Raw genomic sequence first — 16,175 nt, forward strand, 5'->3', positions numbered from 1 at the left:
AAAATGCTCCTTAACTTATTTGAAGGAGACGAGTTAATACGAGAATATTTTTACGCCGGGTACACTTACAGCGAGATTATAACAATTTTGAATCGACGTCATGGCACTACGATCATGTAAGGTACATAAGATTCTTTCACTGGTGGTAGGTGCAGATGGGAATATTCGGCTGGAGGGTAACTGTTTTTGGCGGTAACGAGGCTTTTGTCGAGTTACGGCTTAAACAGTTACCCGAGAGCCGGACATTTCCATCTGCACCTACCTACAGTGATTGAATCTTTTTCTTGCATGCCATATTCAACAAATAATAGTAAAAATAAACTCAAACAAATAATTTTTATAGCACTTTTTTCTTATACAATGTAGTAGCGTATTAACAAAGCGCGGGGACTTTACTTCAATAAACAGGAAGTACGTCATGACATTTACAAACACGAAAACAACGTAATAGTTCCGGTTTTGTTTTATCATCTGCAGTAAAACGTTATGTTTTTCCGTAAAATGACGTTTTTGAAATCTAGAAATATGTTATAAGGGACAACGAGAAACTATTAAGGTATTTGATTTTTATCCCGTTTTACGTAAAACATTATTATTAAAACACAAATCTCCTGTACATGTGTAGTTCGTTATACGTCATTTACAGCAAGAGAGTCATCTTACACCCGGGGTGTAAGATAGAGTTTATCAGCACCGGTGAAATTACCAGATCTCGATATTCGATACTATACTAGTAACTGTCTGAATCTCTTGCTTGAAATTTCAATTTTGCAACAGGTAATTTAAACGATTTAAAAGCCTGTCCTACATACGAAATGGTGCAACTGATCTCATTCATTCATTGCAGCCTCAGACAGCTTAGCAGGCGCCTAAGGTTGCTTGGTCTTAGAAGACACAATATGCCAGGAAATGAGGGCACAGTTATTGAAGCTATCCGTGTAAGTTAAAAGTTAAATGTGTCTTTTGTATTTACGTTTATTTATCGTCGCCACTGGGAGTCCTATATGGGTGACTGACTACTCAGCTCATTGTCATTATGGTCAGTTTGTCTCAGTTTATTGCACATAACAATTATATACCCACGACCTTTGTGGTCGAGCGGCGAGAGTCACTTCAAATCTTTGCTATATGTTTGAGCACTGCTACCGACTACTGCTCTTTATATGAAAAAGTAAGCAATATCTTACGGAAGAGTGGGTTCTGGTTCGGGTGTTTCCCAGGGGTGATAGTCTGAAAAACTATTTTAAAACTGGCCCTAAAGGCCAAAAAACACGAACATTTAATATCATGGAATTGATAATTACAATGTGACGCAGGATAAAGGTACCGTCAAGTATTAAAGGTGGTCAATCACATTTAATTAACATTTAATGACATTTTTTACTTTTTGTATATTCTGGTAGAGAATTATTTAAGGAACAAAAAGACCGATTACATAGAGTTAGATTCCTATTTGAAATGTTTATTTTATTATTTTTATAAAATTTTGTAATTACTCCCCTTTAATATGAAAGTATATAAAAAGCTGGGTATTTCTTTTTATTTCGATACAATGTCTAGTTTTACATTTGCATTTGATAGACATATCAACTATTGAACAATCTGAACCAGAATGCAAGTTTTAAAGCTGTGTGTAGCTTCTGAATTCATTTATTTCCAATCTATCTTGGTTGCGCAACCAAGATAGGCAAAGGGAGGTAATAATAATTTTTCAAACTTACGTTTCTAATGAATTCCATCTAAATACATAATTTTTAATGCAAATATTTTACAAATATATTACAATATGTCTAATATTTATACATTTTCTTAGGCAAAGTAGCAAAAATAACTATCTTGGTTGGGCAACCAGGATAGGAAAATGAAATTTTAAAAATACCTCCAGTGAAAATCTAATTTGTATAAAGTGTTAAGTGAACATAAATGAGTGTAAATGATCAGATGCTAAAGTTTCGAACAAATCCGTTACATGGCCAAAATCTGATTATCCACCTTTAATGGCCGTAACCTTACGTTGCATTTGGTGTGCACTTGCATACGTGTAGGCATTATATTTCCTTCTGAATGTTTGCATTTACAGTATGTTTAATTGACACTGAAGGGGTTAATGTTGATTCATTTTAGGACGCATTAACTACATTTGTTTATTATTTTTAGACCGTTTAGAAACACGACCGTGCTTCTGTAGTAGGTAAAATGTTTCTTTCAGTCTTCGCATTACAGTAGTATGGAAACTATTTTAACCTTTTGAATTATTTATGTCATAGCGTGAAATTGAGGTAAGCGGCTCCTCACTCGGATACAGAGCTATGACTCGACGTCTACTGTCTTCGCACGGCATAGTTGCTTCAAGGTAAGGATTATTTAAAAACAAAAACACAAAAAAGAACTACAAAAAAACAATGATATCATAAGCGGAAAGCGATGTTTTAATGTCAGCTAGGGAAATTAATGTTACAGGTGCATGCGTACACGTAGTAATTATCAAATAAAGCAGTACTTGACCCTGGTTAGAGGGACAACATGTGATGCAGAGACGTGCCCTTCGGTTCTGCTACGTTTGGTAGCTTGGTTATCCATCATGGAGTTTTAGTTTTCCTTTTCGTGCCTAAAACGTGCAAATGAATAAGAACAAAGTAAAATGATGAAAACATGTTTTGGAAAACATGAATTTTCCCAACATTTTAAGAGGGGATATCAGTTAGAAGCTACTTTTTGTTTAAATTCTGTAGCTTTATGTACATATTTTTTTGTTTTGTTTTTTATAAATATGCATTTTTACTAAATCAATGTATCAAAAAATTAGCAAAACGGTATAAAACATTTGTACCCCGGAGGTGTACAGATGAAAACTTCAAACCATCCTTCAAACGTACTAAAAATAAATCTTTTCATTTAGTCTAGATAAGGCACTGTATGGCAGTTTAAAACCTCAACGTAGCCGTGAGTAGCTATTAATAAGAGTTACGTACGTTGTCGTCCTTTTACGTACGTTCCCCAGTACTAATTAACTATGACAACCACTACGTTAAAGTATGTTGTACTATGTTACCCACTACTCCCAAGTACATTATAGAACGATCAAATAGGCTAAACTTCGTGCACGGTAGATTCAAGTACATTTTAACTCGGAAATTACCGTTGGTGTTTAGCACGTTAACTACGTTATTAACGGCTAAAAAGAACCAGACACATACAATATGACTGAATAAAAACATTTGTTTTAATACGAAAAGGACCAATAAAAATGTAATTGTAGTGGAATATGAAGGATTTAATATTCAAGAAACGGAATAATATCGCCCCTTTTGTTGATAAAGCTCTAAAAGACATAATCTGTTCATATTACATTTTCTGAAAATTAATGACCATCCAAAACACTTACAAGTACTACGACAGGCACATTGCAAAAATGCACCCTGTGTAGAGCTTTCAACTACCCATGTTTGTCTGCATTCTGTTAAATAACACCAGTGTATCAGCGATATCAAAATTCCAGGCATTTCAGTACAAGTGCATGTGACGATTCTACAGTTCAATAAAGCCTGGATAAAGATACGTTAAAATGATATACATTTCCCTCTTTTCAATTGTTTGGCAAAATTCTCATTATATACTGAACATTTTTTGTAAGACAAACGGTGGCTGCAGTTCAAAGAGAACTTGATCCAGAAGGTGTCCGACTTCGGCAACATCGCCAGTTCACACGTAGAATCTACATCAATAAAGGACCCAATTACTTGGTGCATATCGATGGATACGATAAGCTGAAGCCGTACGGTTGTCCCATCCATGGGGAAATATGTGGGTAAGTTCCTTAGGCATTTCAGTATATATATGTTTTATAGCAGTATAAGCTTGTGTACAGATTTATACAGAAGAATCCCGAAATATCTTCATTATGCTGGGCATAAAATGACTTATAAACAAACCTCGTTGGCTCGAACCGATTCTGTTTGGGTACATATTTAACATAATATAATATAAAGTGTAGTATTTCATGTTGATGGTAGTATGTAACAGACCATTGAGATTCAAGTTTATATTTTCCGAAATCGTCTCACCCAATTTCTATACTCAACAAAATTTCTAATCGGTCACTTTCTTAAATCTACAAATGCGACTTTTTTAAAGAGTGGCGGCTTAATTCCAGAAATCGTTGATAAAATACAATGTATATAAAAACTGATTGAAATCAAACTGAGAATATCCGATCTTAAATTGAGTACTTTGCCTTCTTTGCACAATGAAAATGTTTAATACAATTTTCAGCAGTGTGGCCTTCTACTTTTCAATAAGATACTGGTTGACCAATTATAAATTTTGTTGAGGGTATGACACAGTTTCTTTAACTTTTTCCACTTCAGATTTTCTAGAAAAATACTTTGGCTGAAAGTTGCCAGATCTAACAACGATCCAAAAGTTGTAGCGACCTTCTTTCTGGAGTATTTAAATGCTATAAATGGTGAGATACAAGTCATGAAGTACTCGTACTACGGTAGAGTTTAGCCTAAGGTGTCGGCCGATCAACCCGTACGTTGTGGGTTCGAATCTTACCAGGTGGCGACCTCGCCTCATAATAATATAACAGTACATATACTGTTTAAGCAGGAAGCGCACTGGAAAGTGATTCTATAAGCCACAAGCTTTCTTCCCAATCGAGCTATAAACATTTGGCTGGCAGACTTACTTAGAATGTCTGTCTTAGTCTTTTGCTGTAGTTGATTAAAGTTTGTTCTCTAATTCAGTTTCAATAATGTTAGGTTATACCTGTATTACCTTTATTTTACAATACACAAGATGAAAGTATATGGCTACGGAAGTATTACCATTATTTCAAGTCGTTAACCCGTGACAGAACTGTCACACTGATATGGTTTGAACTGGGTTTAATTATCAGAGGCATTTCTTCAGAACAGTTACTGTACTCTTACTTCCTTTTTATAAATATAACTATCGGTGTCAACAACTGACGTGAACATTTTCCACCCAAATTATTTCCTTGGCAAAGTTGATCAGTTGTCTTACAAGGACCTTAAAAATAGAAATGCATTTCCAGATAATGAATTGAAAAGTATATATATGCACGTATACATTATAAGTGATTGGTTGCTGGTGTTCCAAGGTGTATTCGAACTGACGCAGGAACCGAAAATGTATTGGTCCAAGACATGCAAATGGCGTTTCGATGGGAACATTCGGATGACATGAGCGCAGAACGTAGTGTAATAATTGGGAGTTCACATTCTAATCAGGTAGTCTGACCGCTGATCATGTGCACAGAATGTATTTCTCTATACACTCAACAAAAGTTATCTATGAGCTATGGAATAACAACTTTTATTTCGTGTCAGAAAAGATCCATCTCTTTGTGAAAATATACGAGATATTGAAGTGAGACAGATGATGTGACTTTTACTTTTTGATACTCCTCATTGTTTTTATTACTGAGTAATATGTTTGCTTAATTTCGATGAAATTCTCACGTATTGTATGGAAATGAATCTTCTCTGAGACGAAATAAAAGTTATTTTATAGTTTATAGTTCTTGATAATTTTCTGAAATACCTATAGGTGGTCTATTTTAACTTTTGTTGAGTGTACACCAATACTATAAAATACCTAATTAACAACGGAAACGTGGCTTGCTCCATGCACTAACATAAAATATATGCATTTACAACATTGCATAACTTATTTTTCAAGTCAATACAGCCCACCCGCTTAGCTCAGTAGGTAGAGCGTCGGTCTTCGGATCGTGGGGTCGTGAGTTCGATCCTCGGGCGGGGCGCATGTTCTCCGTGACTATTTGATAAACGACATTGTGTCTGAAATCATTAGTCCTCCACCTCTGATTCATGTGGGGAAGTTGGCAGTTACTTGCGGAGAACAGGTTTGTACTGGTACAGAATCCAGGAACACTGGTTAGGTTAACTGCCCGCCGTTACATAACTGAAATACTGTTGAAAAACGGCGTTAAACCCAAAACAAACAAACAAACAATGCAGTTACCAAGTGTAAACAGACGCTTCTGCGTAATACAATATGCGCTTCGCCCCTAGCTTGCAGCAAACAGCTACATGCGTATACTTTTACCGTGAACCATCTCGAAATTTTCAAAACTTCAGTAAACTTCTGTTATACAATAGAATATACAGATGAAACGAAGAGAAAACAGAATAAAGTAATGAGAAAGAATCCTAGTTTGTTGATCAGATAACTGACTACTTTTAAGACACACCTTGTCGCAAAAGCAATGTTTCTAAATTCTTTATTTCCGGCGAGAACCGTTCCCAAAAACAAGTATTAAAGTTTCAGTTAATTCTAAATCTATTTTTCACTACAGCGTATAGAGCGTTGGTGGCTGTCAAACAGACAAGGTGGATGTCAGTACTGGATAGATATCTTTAAAGATATGGAAAACGCTGGACTTCTCTCAACAAGTGACGAACTACACATGTGAGCATATAAAGCCAATATCAAATAATTGATATATTACCAGAAACTTTTCAATTGGAATTGGACCATTTCATATTAGGACATAAGCTATCTGTCAAGAAAGATTGCCAGTATAGTTTTAATCAAACGTGCAACTTACTGGACTATGCTACATGTCTTTCAAATTGATTTTGTCCTGCCCTCATAAAAGATGAAGCACAAAATCGGCCTACCGAAAAAGTTCTTTCGTTTTACGTGCTCTCTGGAATGTCAAATAAAGCTACATGTATATTATCACTTCTGCCTGAAATTTTGAAATCCGTTGCTTTATCAAATTGTTTGCATTGAAACCGTCGCCATGCTACTGGAAATGAAAACGAATGATCAATTTATAGGTATTTATCCAGAAACAACGAAGTATATCCTATTTTTCACTATTACAGCACTCCACTTCAGTATGCTGTTCATATGAAAGGTTTTTATCTAGAAACAATCATTCGATTTTATCCACATCTTGTAAACATTAGGGCCGTCGCACAAACAATTTAGATTGTTTCCATATAAACCATGCATTTTAACCAATCAAGTTGCACGATTTTCTTGGCTTTCATAAAAACCATCTATTTAATTGCTAAAATCCTGTAGTCGACTTGTCCGTTCGTCCGACACATTCATTTCCGATCCGTTGGTATCTTAAGCACCCTTTGTCTTAGAACCTTCTTATTTCACAGGGTGATTCATCTTATGGAGTAGACGAACTGTATTGATTTTGTGGTTGTTGGGTCAAAGGTCAAGGTCACAGGGACCGCGATAGTAAAAACCTTTTCCGATCAATATCTTGAGAACCCTTCGACTTCGAACCTTCTTATTTCACAGATTGATTGTCTTATCAAGTAGAGGAACCCTACTGATTTGGGGTTTGCTGGGTTAAAGGTCAGATTCTCAGGGCCTTGATGATAAAACCCGTTCTGGTTAGTATCTAGAGAAACATTTGTGCTTAAGCCCCCATATTTCACTTGATGATTGGTCTTATGAGGTAGATTATCCGTTTTGAATATAGAGTAGATGGGTCAAAGATCAAGGTCTCATGGGTCCTCACAGTAAAATCTGTTTCCAAACAATTTGTAGACAATCCTTTGTTGAAACCGAAACCATCTTTCGGGGTAGGTGGGTGTGGGGTGCATTTGTCACCCACTGTGACATTTCTCGTTTTTAATTATTGTTAGGTGAAAATATTGTTAAATCTGTCTTTTAACATATTGACATTGGTGGCAAGAGGTAGAGGCCTTACCACTCTACATCATATATCGTTAAAGTTAGTTTTGCTTATTCTTATTCAAGTTAGTGTAAACTAAGTAAAACCATATATTTTTCCACCGAATACACAATGACTTGTAGCCACAAATAACAACACTTTTAGACCACTACATGCATTTACCTACAACATTGGTATACGGAAAATCCATTTACATTTGTATGTTTTATAAATTGCTCCACTGTATTTTTAAATATATATATATTTGGTGCCTTAAATCCTGCTGCTTAGAACCAAACAACAGAACATCATTGTACTACATAGTCACCCAGCGTACACTCTAAGCCTAATACAATGACATTTGCTTAAATATGGCAAAGAAGTTAATATTAGCAAAAAAAAGCTACTTTCAAAAGCAATAAAACGTTTGTTTGTTATTTCGTTTGGCTGTCTGTGTCCTCTGTAAAGTTATATGCTGCCATACAAGGCTAGTAAATTTATTTTTGTTGTATTTTATCTTCGAATGAATGATCTCGCAATAAACATGTACATAAATACAGACAAATCCATTCCACTCCGTTCCTCAATGATGACAAAATCGTGTTGGCCTAACGTTTCTTACCCGAGAATCTTTATGAAGTTCTATTTAAATATTCCAAACCACTTCCTAGATATGGCTTCGGACTGATGGGTGGATGGACAACCCCAAAACTATACCCCTCCACCTTTGCTGGGGGATAATCCACGAATTCATATCCCCACGAAATTGCCGTTTTGTCCAAAACCACGAAATTTAATGATTTCACAGTAGTTAACTTAACTGGTGGCAGTTCTGGGCAATGACAATTATTTCCGTTATGATATTTATCTTACGGTCAATTTATTACGAATGCTAAATAGATAACCTGATAATTTTCGTGATTATTATGTGTGAAACATGATCTGTTGACATAAATGAAATTTCAGATCAGTATCTTCATTAGTTACGGAGATATACCCATTTTAATTTGAAATAAAGGGAGGTAATTTGACATAAAATCAGTCCATAGTTATCTACCCTGATTGGCTCAGTCCAACTAATGACAATAATGAAATTTCAAATAAGTCCTATAAGTACTTATTGATATAAATCCGTTCTGATTACAATCAGGGGAGGTAATCAGATATAAAATAACTCTGGAACCTACGATGATGGGATCTGGCCAGTTTTAATTCGCGAACCTTTAGTGGTTATATTACGGCAGAAATATGCCACGATACTATGCAACTCGCGTACATAAGTTTCAATTATGTGACAACATATTCATTAGAAATGTACTCAGCTGTATGTAATACCATGTCTAACGCTGATCAAATCACACATGCATTAATTTTCTAGGGTGAATAAACAATAAACTTTCAAAATTTGTAATGGATTCAAATATCGTTTCGTAATAGACAATCTCTTAACATAGACAATTTGCAAATCTCCGAAAGTGACATGTTACACCACTGGAAACATAAGATTAGATATATGTGTAATCCTTCACACGCTGTAGATGACAGCTGTTAACTAGAGCTATCACTGAAGGTGATGAATATAACCCCTGCTTGCATTGACACGGTATATTGCATTTAAAAGACGTCACAAAAAGTCTATGTAGGGAAAAAAAGAGAGTCTTATATAAATATAAGGATATTTGACGCGCACAAGATTGCAAAATTTTGCAGACTGTAAACATGTATATAAAATAGTAACAAGAAACAAAGTCCCATAACTCTGCAAGTTTTTTTTCTGAAAAAAACCTAACATGCACTGCGCACATCTAAGGTTGGTACTGACCATTTGTGTAAAGTTTCAATAAATTATATGCAAACTATGTAAATAATATGGTCACAGAAAACAAAGTCCCATAACTCTGCAGATTTATTTTTCAGAAAGAACCTATCATGCACCATGCACAACTAGGATTGGTACTGATCACTTGCATGAAGTTTCATTAAACTGCGTTCAAAGGTTAAGCAGATTCGGCGCGCACAAGATTGCATATGCAGACTATGCATAGAGCATGGTAACAAAGAAAAACAAAGTCCCATAACTGCACACAATTTTTTAAAGAACCTAAGCACAACCTGTGTTGGTACTGATCACTTATGTGAAGTTTCATTAAATTGTGTCAAGGGGTTTCAGAGATGTGGTGCGAAAACATATTGCGTCTACGGACGGACTAACGGACAGACAGACAACCTGAAACCAGTATACCCCTTTACAACTTCGTTTGTGCAGGGGGTGGGGGCAGGGGTACAATTAACAGTTAAAATTTAAATACAACAGTCTGAACTAAACTTTAAAACAGTCTCAAGACCACTAACTTGTGACATTAAAATAAAACGTTAAAAAATTGTTTCCTTTCAATAATTAACGGATCTATTACTGAAATCGTCACATACTCCAATGTTAGGATACTCCTCTTAAAATGTAACTGAAATTGAACGGCATTAATTTTTTAGAAAACCGTGAGAATTTTTCACGGCATCCATCATCAGCTCTGCAAAATCCTTTGCATTATCCATTCCTCGTGGGAGCCATAGATAGAATGCACATGTTGACACTGACGGGTACCGAACTGTTCCATCTGTTTGGTCGTAGAAACTAATTACAACTTTTTGGCAGAAGCCGCATGGCGGGATGTGGTCAGCTCTCGTAATGAACGACATAAGTTCCCCAAATGTAAGTGGTAGACTTCCATCTGAAAAGGTGAAAAAAAATCACAATCATCTGTATTTACTGGAAAAGCTAGTTTTAACAGTTAAACAACGAATACATAATCAACTTTCAAAGAAACTTGGTGCGATGTTCCAGTCAGACAATCGCATTCTCTCTAATAATTAGACTCAAAGGCGATATGTGAAGCGCGGAGTTATAACGGCGACACACAAATTGGCGGTGACGATTTGCAAAGAAACTGAGTACGCACTTTTTTTCCATCGCGACTTTGCGCATTGTCACCCTAACTTTGCGCATCACATATGTCATCAGACAGAAGTCATTGACCCTAAAGGAAGTAGGTGTTACTATGGTGGCCGATTTCTGCCATTTCGCCCCGCGACCCCACCAAGCGAAAGCACGAGAATTTACAAGTTAAAATAGCGGGGGCGCGCGGCGATAACTCGCTATTTAGCGTGGGCGCGGAGCGAAAACACTATAATTAGCGGGGTCGCAGGGCGAGAGTTAGTAACTGGTATGTCGGGGGCGCGGTGTGAAAACTCGACGTTTAAGCAGCGCTAATTATCGTGTTTTCGTCTCGCGCCCCCGACATACTAGTTACTAAATCTCGCCCCGCGACCCCGCTGAACAGCGAGTTTTCGCTCCGCGCCCATGCTAAATAGCGAGTTTGTAACAGAGTGATTTTGTATGCGAATCAAAACCTTACTGTATACTGAACAATTGTACTAGCTATGCAACCCAGTCCTGAAAAATGTGCTTTTTGACCTGTGTGCACAGTATTGAATTGTCAACTTTGCAACAATCTTACCTTGTATGTCTTGCAGGAAAAGCTCCTAGCTGTACATCGTGTCGTCCTCATATCTCATGTTCGAACCTGGTTCTGAATAAGTAGGTTCCATCATTTCGTCAAAGTCTTCCTTTTTCAATGGCACAGCTGGGTAGCAGAACAACTGTTTAAACAGATGCGAGTACATCTGTATTAAGTCCCACATATTGTTCAGTTCATTGACTCCCTCTTTAAACTGTGCAATTTCAGCTCCAGGTCTGGAATTTAAACAAACGTGAGTTTATTTTAATGTACATTCTTACAAAGGCCACCTTTCGAATAAAGCCAACGCACTTAAAAAGCATCACTCTTTAGTAGAAACCTGCATTTGTTGACAGATTGATCCACGAGGAAATAGCTGGTTTCAGAATATTTGGATTTTTTTCCTTATAGATGTACCCGGTAAACATGCTGTAAGAATAGTCTTCTATTTCTCCAATCCGAAAGACGTCACTTAATTCTTTCAAGAGATATAATGATTTCAACAAGAATAGTAAGCATGGCCATAACAAGAGAACAAACAAGAGGGCCATGGTGGCCATATATCGTTCACCTGAATCATGTTATTCAAGTAACCAAAAAATAGAAAGTCATGATAAAGGTCAGTCAGGGGTATGTTCTAAAATGCCCCAAAATGCTACAGTTTTCTGCACAAAATATGCCAGAATAGTTTAGGTATGACTCATAAAAAAGTTCTCCGAAGGTAACCTTGACCTTGGAGCTAGGGTCTGGGTCTTGATCATGACACACCAGATCATCATAAGGAAGAATTGTGACAAGTAATTTTTAATGAATGGCAGAATTGACCGGACAAGAAACATACAATGTTAACTTTTGACTTCTAAGTGTGACTTTGACATTGAAGCTAGGGGTCTTGGGCTTGTGCCTGACACGTCATCTCAATATTGGGAACGTTTATACAATGTAATTTTAAAATCTCTTCATCGATGGAAGAGTTATGGAACGGACAAGAAACACATCATGTAAACCGTTAACCTCTAAATGTGACCTTGACCTTAGAGTTAGTGGTCTGTTTATTATGCTTGACACGTTTTCTCGTTATGAGGAATATTTATGCCAAATATTTTCCAAATTCCTTGATGAATGACAGAGTTACGAACCGGACATGAAACAGACTCTATTAACCTTTGAATTGACTTCTAAGTGTAAACTTGATCTTGGAGCTAGGGGTCTGGGTCTTGCGCGTAACACATTGCCTCATTATGGTTAACATTTATGCCAAGTTGTTTCAAAATCCCTTCATGGATAACAGAGTTATATAACGGGCACGAAAAATATCCTATTAACCTATGAACTCTAAGTATGACCTTGACCTTGGAGCAAGGGATCTGGGTCTTGCGCATGACAAATTGTCTGATTATGGTTACCATTAATGCCAAGATATTTCAAAATCCTTTCATGGATGGCAGAAATATAGACCGGACACAAAGAGACTCTGTTAACATCTGAACTCTAAGTCTGACCTTGACCTTGGAGCCAGGGGTCTGGGTCTTGCCCATGACACGTCGTCTCATCATGATAAACATTTATGCTAAGTAATTTCAAAACCTCTTGAAGAATGGCAAAGTTACGAACCGGACACGAAACAACATTGGCCATAGCTGGATAAATATGGCCGGCTGATTACATTACGCTAAGTTTTCTAATGAGTTTTCTCATATTAATCATGTTTGAATGAAAACAACCAGTGAGACAGGAGCCTACATGTGTAGTCTTACAGCCACAAACACTTGTTCAGTGAAATTCTTTGTCGTTAATGTAAACACTTCTGTACAGTTAGACGAGGGACTGCCGTTTTGTAGAATCCCCATTTAAAATGGTAAAATATTGTACAAAGCGACCCCTGAGCACGTTTGCATCAAATCGTAAGTATGGCACTGTCAAGCAAAAACTATTTCTTGGTAATCGATGAATCTTTGTTGCAGGCATATAAGATAATCAACCAAAAAGTGATTCCAACGACAAAGAATTTACTAAACAAGTGTTTGTCGCTGGAAGAGTACACATGTGGGCTCCTGTTTCACTAGTTGTTTACATTCAAACGTGATTAATATGAGAAAACTCATTAGAAAACTTACCGTAATGTAATCAGCCGGCCATATTTATCCACCACTTCTGCGACGAATCCTTCACCGCCGCGGCGTTGGAACCACCGCTTCTGCGAAAGCTATGGCCAGTGTGGAAACAGACTCAATTAACGTTTGACTTCTAAGTGTGGCATTGACCTTGTAGCTAGGGGTCTGAGTATTACACATGAAACGTCATCTCATTAAGGTAAATATTTATACTAAACTATTTCAAAATTCCTTTATGGATGGCAGAGTTACAGTCCGATAAAGAATTTTCAAAGTTACGATCGGACGGACGGACGGACGGACGCGATTTTAATTTGCCCACCTTCGGGGGCATAAAAATCAAAGAACATACTGTAGAGTAAATAAAAAGTTATTTGCTGAAACATAGTTAAAAGACGTAAGGATGTTTTATTAACAACAACCAAAAATTATCAACTGCTAGTGAATATTGCAGACTCGATTTGATTGAGACCGCATTAGCTCTATTTGGTTTAATTTGTACACTAGTCAGCAGAGTACATGTATTTAGATAATTTACAACCATTCTTTGCACGGAATGTCACGGATCAGAGGGATAGGTTGGCTATACTCATCAACCAGGCAAACTGTTGGGAATCTAAAGCGGTAGTATATTCATCGCATGGCGTGTTCACTTTTTTCATTCTCAGCGTTATCTTGTACATGCGTAAACACTGAACAGAAAAGTTGAATAAATTTTACTATCCACTGTAAGTTATTGACACATCACCTTATTCAGGCAAACATTGGTGCCAAAGTATTTAAGAATCTCTCAATCCATGGCTGAGTTACAGCCCGGGCAAACAAAACAGCACCGAGTTTGGAACTTTGACCTCTATAAAATACTACCTTGACCTTAAAGCTACCAATATGGTTTCTGCACGCGACACGTGTCATTGAGGCAAACATATGTGCCAAGTTATTTTAGAATGAAAAAGTTGCAGCCCAAAAAGCTCAGACATACACACTGACGTACGGACGAACATACACCGAACCGCCAACTTGACAACTATGTAGAGCTCACCGCCAGTGGAGTCGACAAATATCTCGTAGTGTAAGTGCATTTTAGCCAGACGCAGTATAGTCAGATTCCAGGCAACAATTGGTGATAATTTACCTGCATCAACAATAGACGTTAATTACCTACTAGTAAATAAAAGTTACTGAACCTTCGGAATCCAGAACTGAACAGGCCTGACCTAAATTTCAAACAACATCTTACCTTAAGCAGTGGTCTGACCTTATATACAAACAATTCCGTACATTATGCAGTGGCTAAGGTAGCTGGTTTTTATTACCTTTTGGCGGGAATGCAGGTACAGTCTTATAGGAGATGACTTCAAGTTTTTAAGTATATCATCTACTAGGTTTCCCTCTACCTCCTCTCCTGTGAACGTTGCCAAGAACAATATGAGATGTTCCGTTTTTAATCCCTGTATTTTATTTTCTCCACCAGGGAAAAAGTGTTCGGTTACTTGCTCTTTCAATGAATCTATAAGGCTCTGTTTCGGCACATCAAGAACAACACTCCCGCCGCCCTTATTTGCTGTTATCAGCTGATACGATTTCTTCGACATATGCTTCCATCCAAATAATATTCTCCTCGTACTTTTCTCCTGCCTGTTTACATTGTACTGTAAACCCCTCTGTAAAAGCAAATTTCAGAAAGTAGTAATAGTCTGTCCTCAAAATCTCATATTTTGTAGTCTGTACTATCAAAAACCATTCAAATCACTGCATGGAACATATCTATATCATAATAATCATATATGACATCTGGGTCGAAAATACGCTCGTTTGAGAGACCTGAGAAGAGTTGAGCTATGTTTACAGATTTCAGTTTTGCTTAAGGTTTAGGAGTATATCACCAAAACACAGAAATATTTTATAAACGAACAACATCGTTACCAATATTTTACCTGACCATTACATGTTCTGCCGTACTGTCCCGCACTGAAAATATTCTGAAAAAGTTGTCCCCCTTTGAAAATGAATGCCATTTGTAAAGAAATAAAAATAAACAATCGCTGAAAACTGTGTTCCACCTAGTTATGTTAAAATTTCAACACTCGCACGCTATTACAAATGCATCAAAACAAACATGTGTAACAGTTTCTTGAAAATGGTGAGTTTTTAAAAGCGCTTGACTGTCTGGAAGTGGGGCCTGTTTAACAGTTTTTTTTTCGGAATTCAATGCTTATATCAGTATACTGACACTTGTTTTGTAGAGTAATATAAGTAATATACACGCTATCATTACAAAAACAACAAAACAAGTGTCAGTATACTAATATAAACATTGAATTCCGAAAAAAAGTCTAAATGGGACCCACTTCCGGGCAGTCAAACGCCTTCAAAAATTCACCATTTTCAAAGAACTGTTACACATGTTAGTTTTGATTCATTTGCAACCGCATGCGACTGTTGAAATTTCACATAATTAAGTGGAACACAGTTATAAGCAATTGTTTATTTTTATTTCTTTACAAATGGCATTCATTTTCAAAGGGGGACAACTTTTTCAAAATATTTTCAGTACGGGACAGTACGGCAGAACATGTAATGGTTAAGTAAAATATTGGTAACGATGTTATTCGTTTATAAAATATTTCTGTGTTTTGGTGATATACTCCTAAACCTTAAGGTTTACTGTCAGAGAAAGTACTAGACAGAAGCAGAGACATGTCTCTGTAATAAGGAAAAACTATAAATGTGTCAAATAAAGACTGATGCCTATAGGGCCATAACTACCTGGAAAATCAGTGGACCGGAACCAAATAGGAACTTTACCTGTATTTCCATAACACAAAAACACAACCCAAATTTGGTTGAATG

The 16,175-nt window shown here is 36.7% G+C and overlaps 1 long non-coding RNA gene across 1 annotated transcript; it reads right to left on the bottom strand.

Moving 5' to 3' along the window:
- Positions 1-9,116: 9,116 nt before the first annotated feature.
- Positions 9,117-14,977, bottom strand: LOC123523441 (uncharacterized). Its single transcript, XR_006681103.2, has 3 exons — positions 14,639-14,977; positions 11,209-11,444; positions 9,117-10,422 (listed from the first exon to the last, which is right to left on the bottom strand). It is a non-coding gene; the product is annotated as an uncharacterized LOC123523441 (long non-coding RNA).
- Between the last annotated feature and the right edge of the window lie 1,198 nt (positions 14,978-16,175).

Source organism: Mercenaria mercenaria, chromosome 3 (assembly GCF_021730395.1).
Source record: "Mercenaria mercenaria strain notata chromosome 3, MADL_Memer_1, whole genome shotgun sequence".
NCBI classification, from domain to species: domain Eukaryota; kingdom Metazoa; phylum Mollusca; class Bivalvia; order Venerida; family Veneridae; genus Mercenaria; species Mercenaria mercenaria.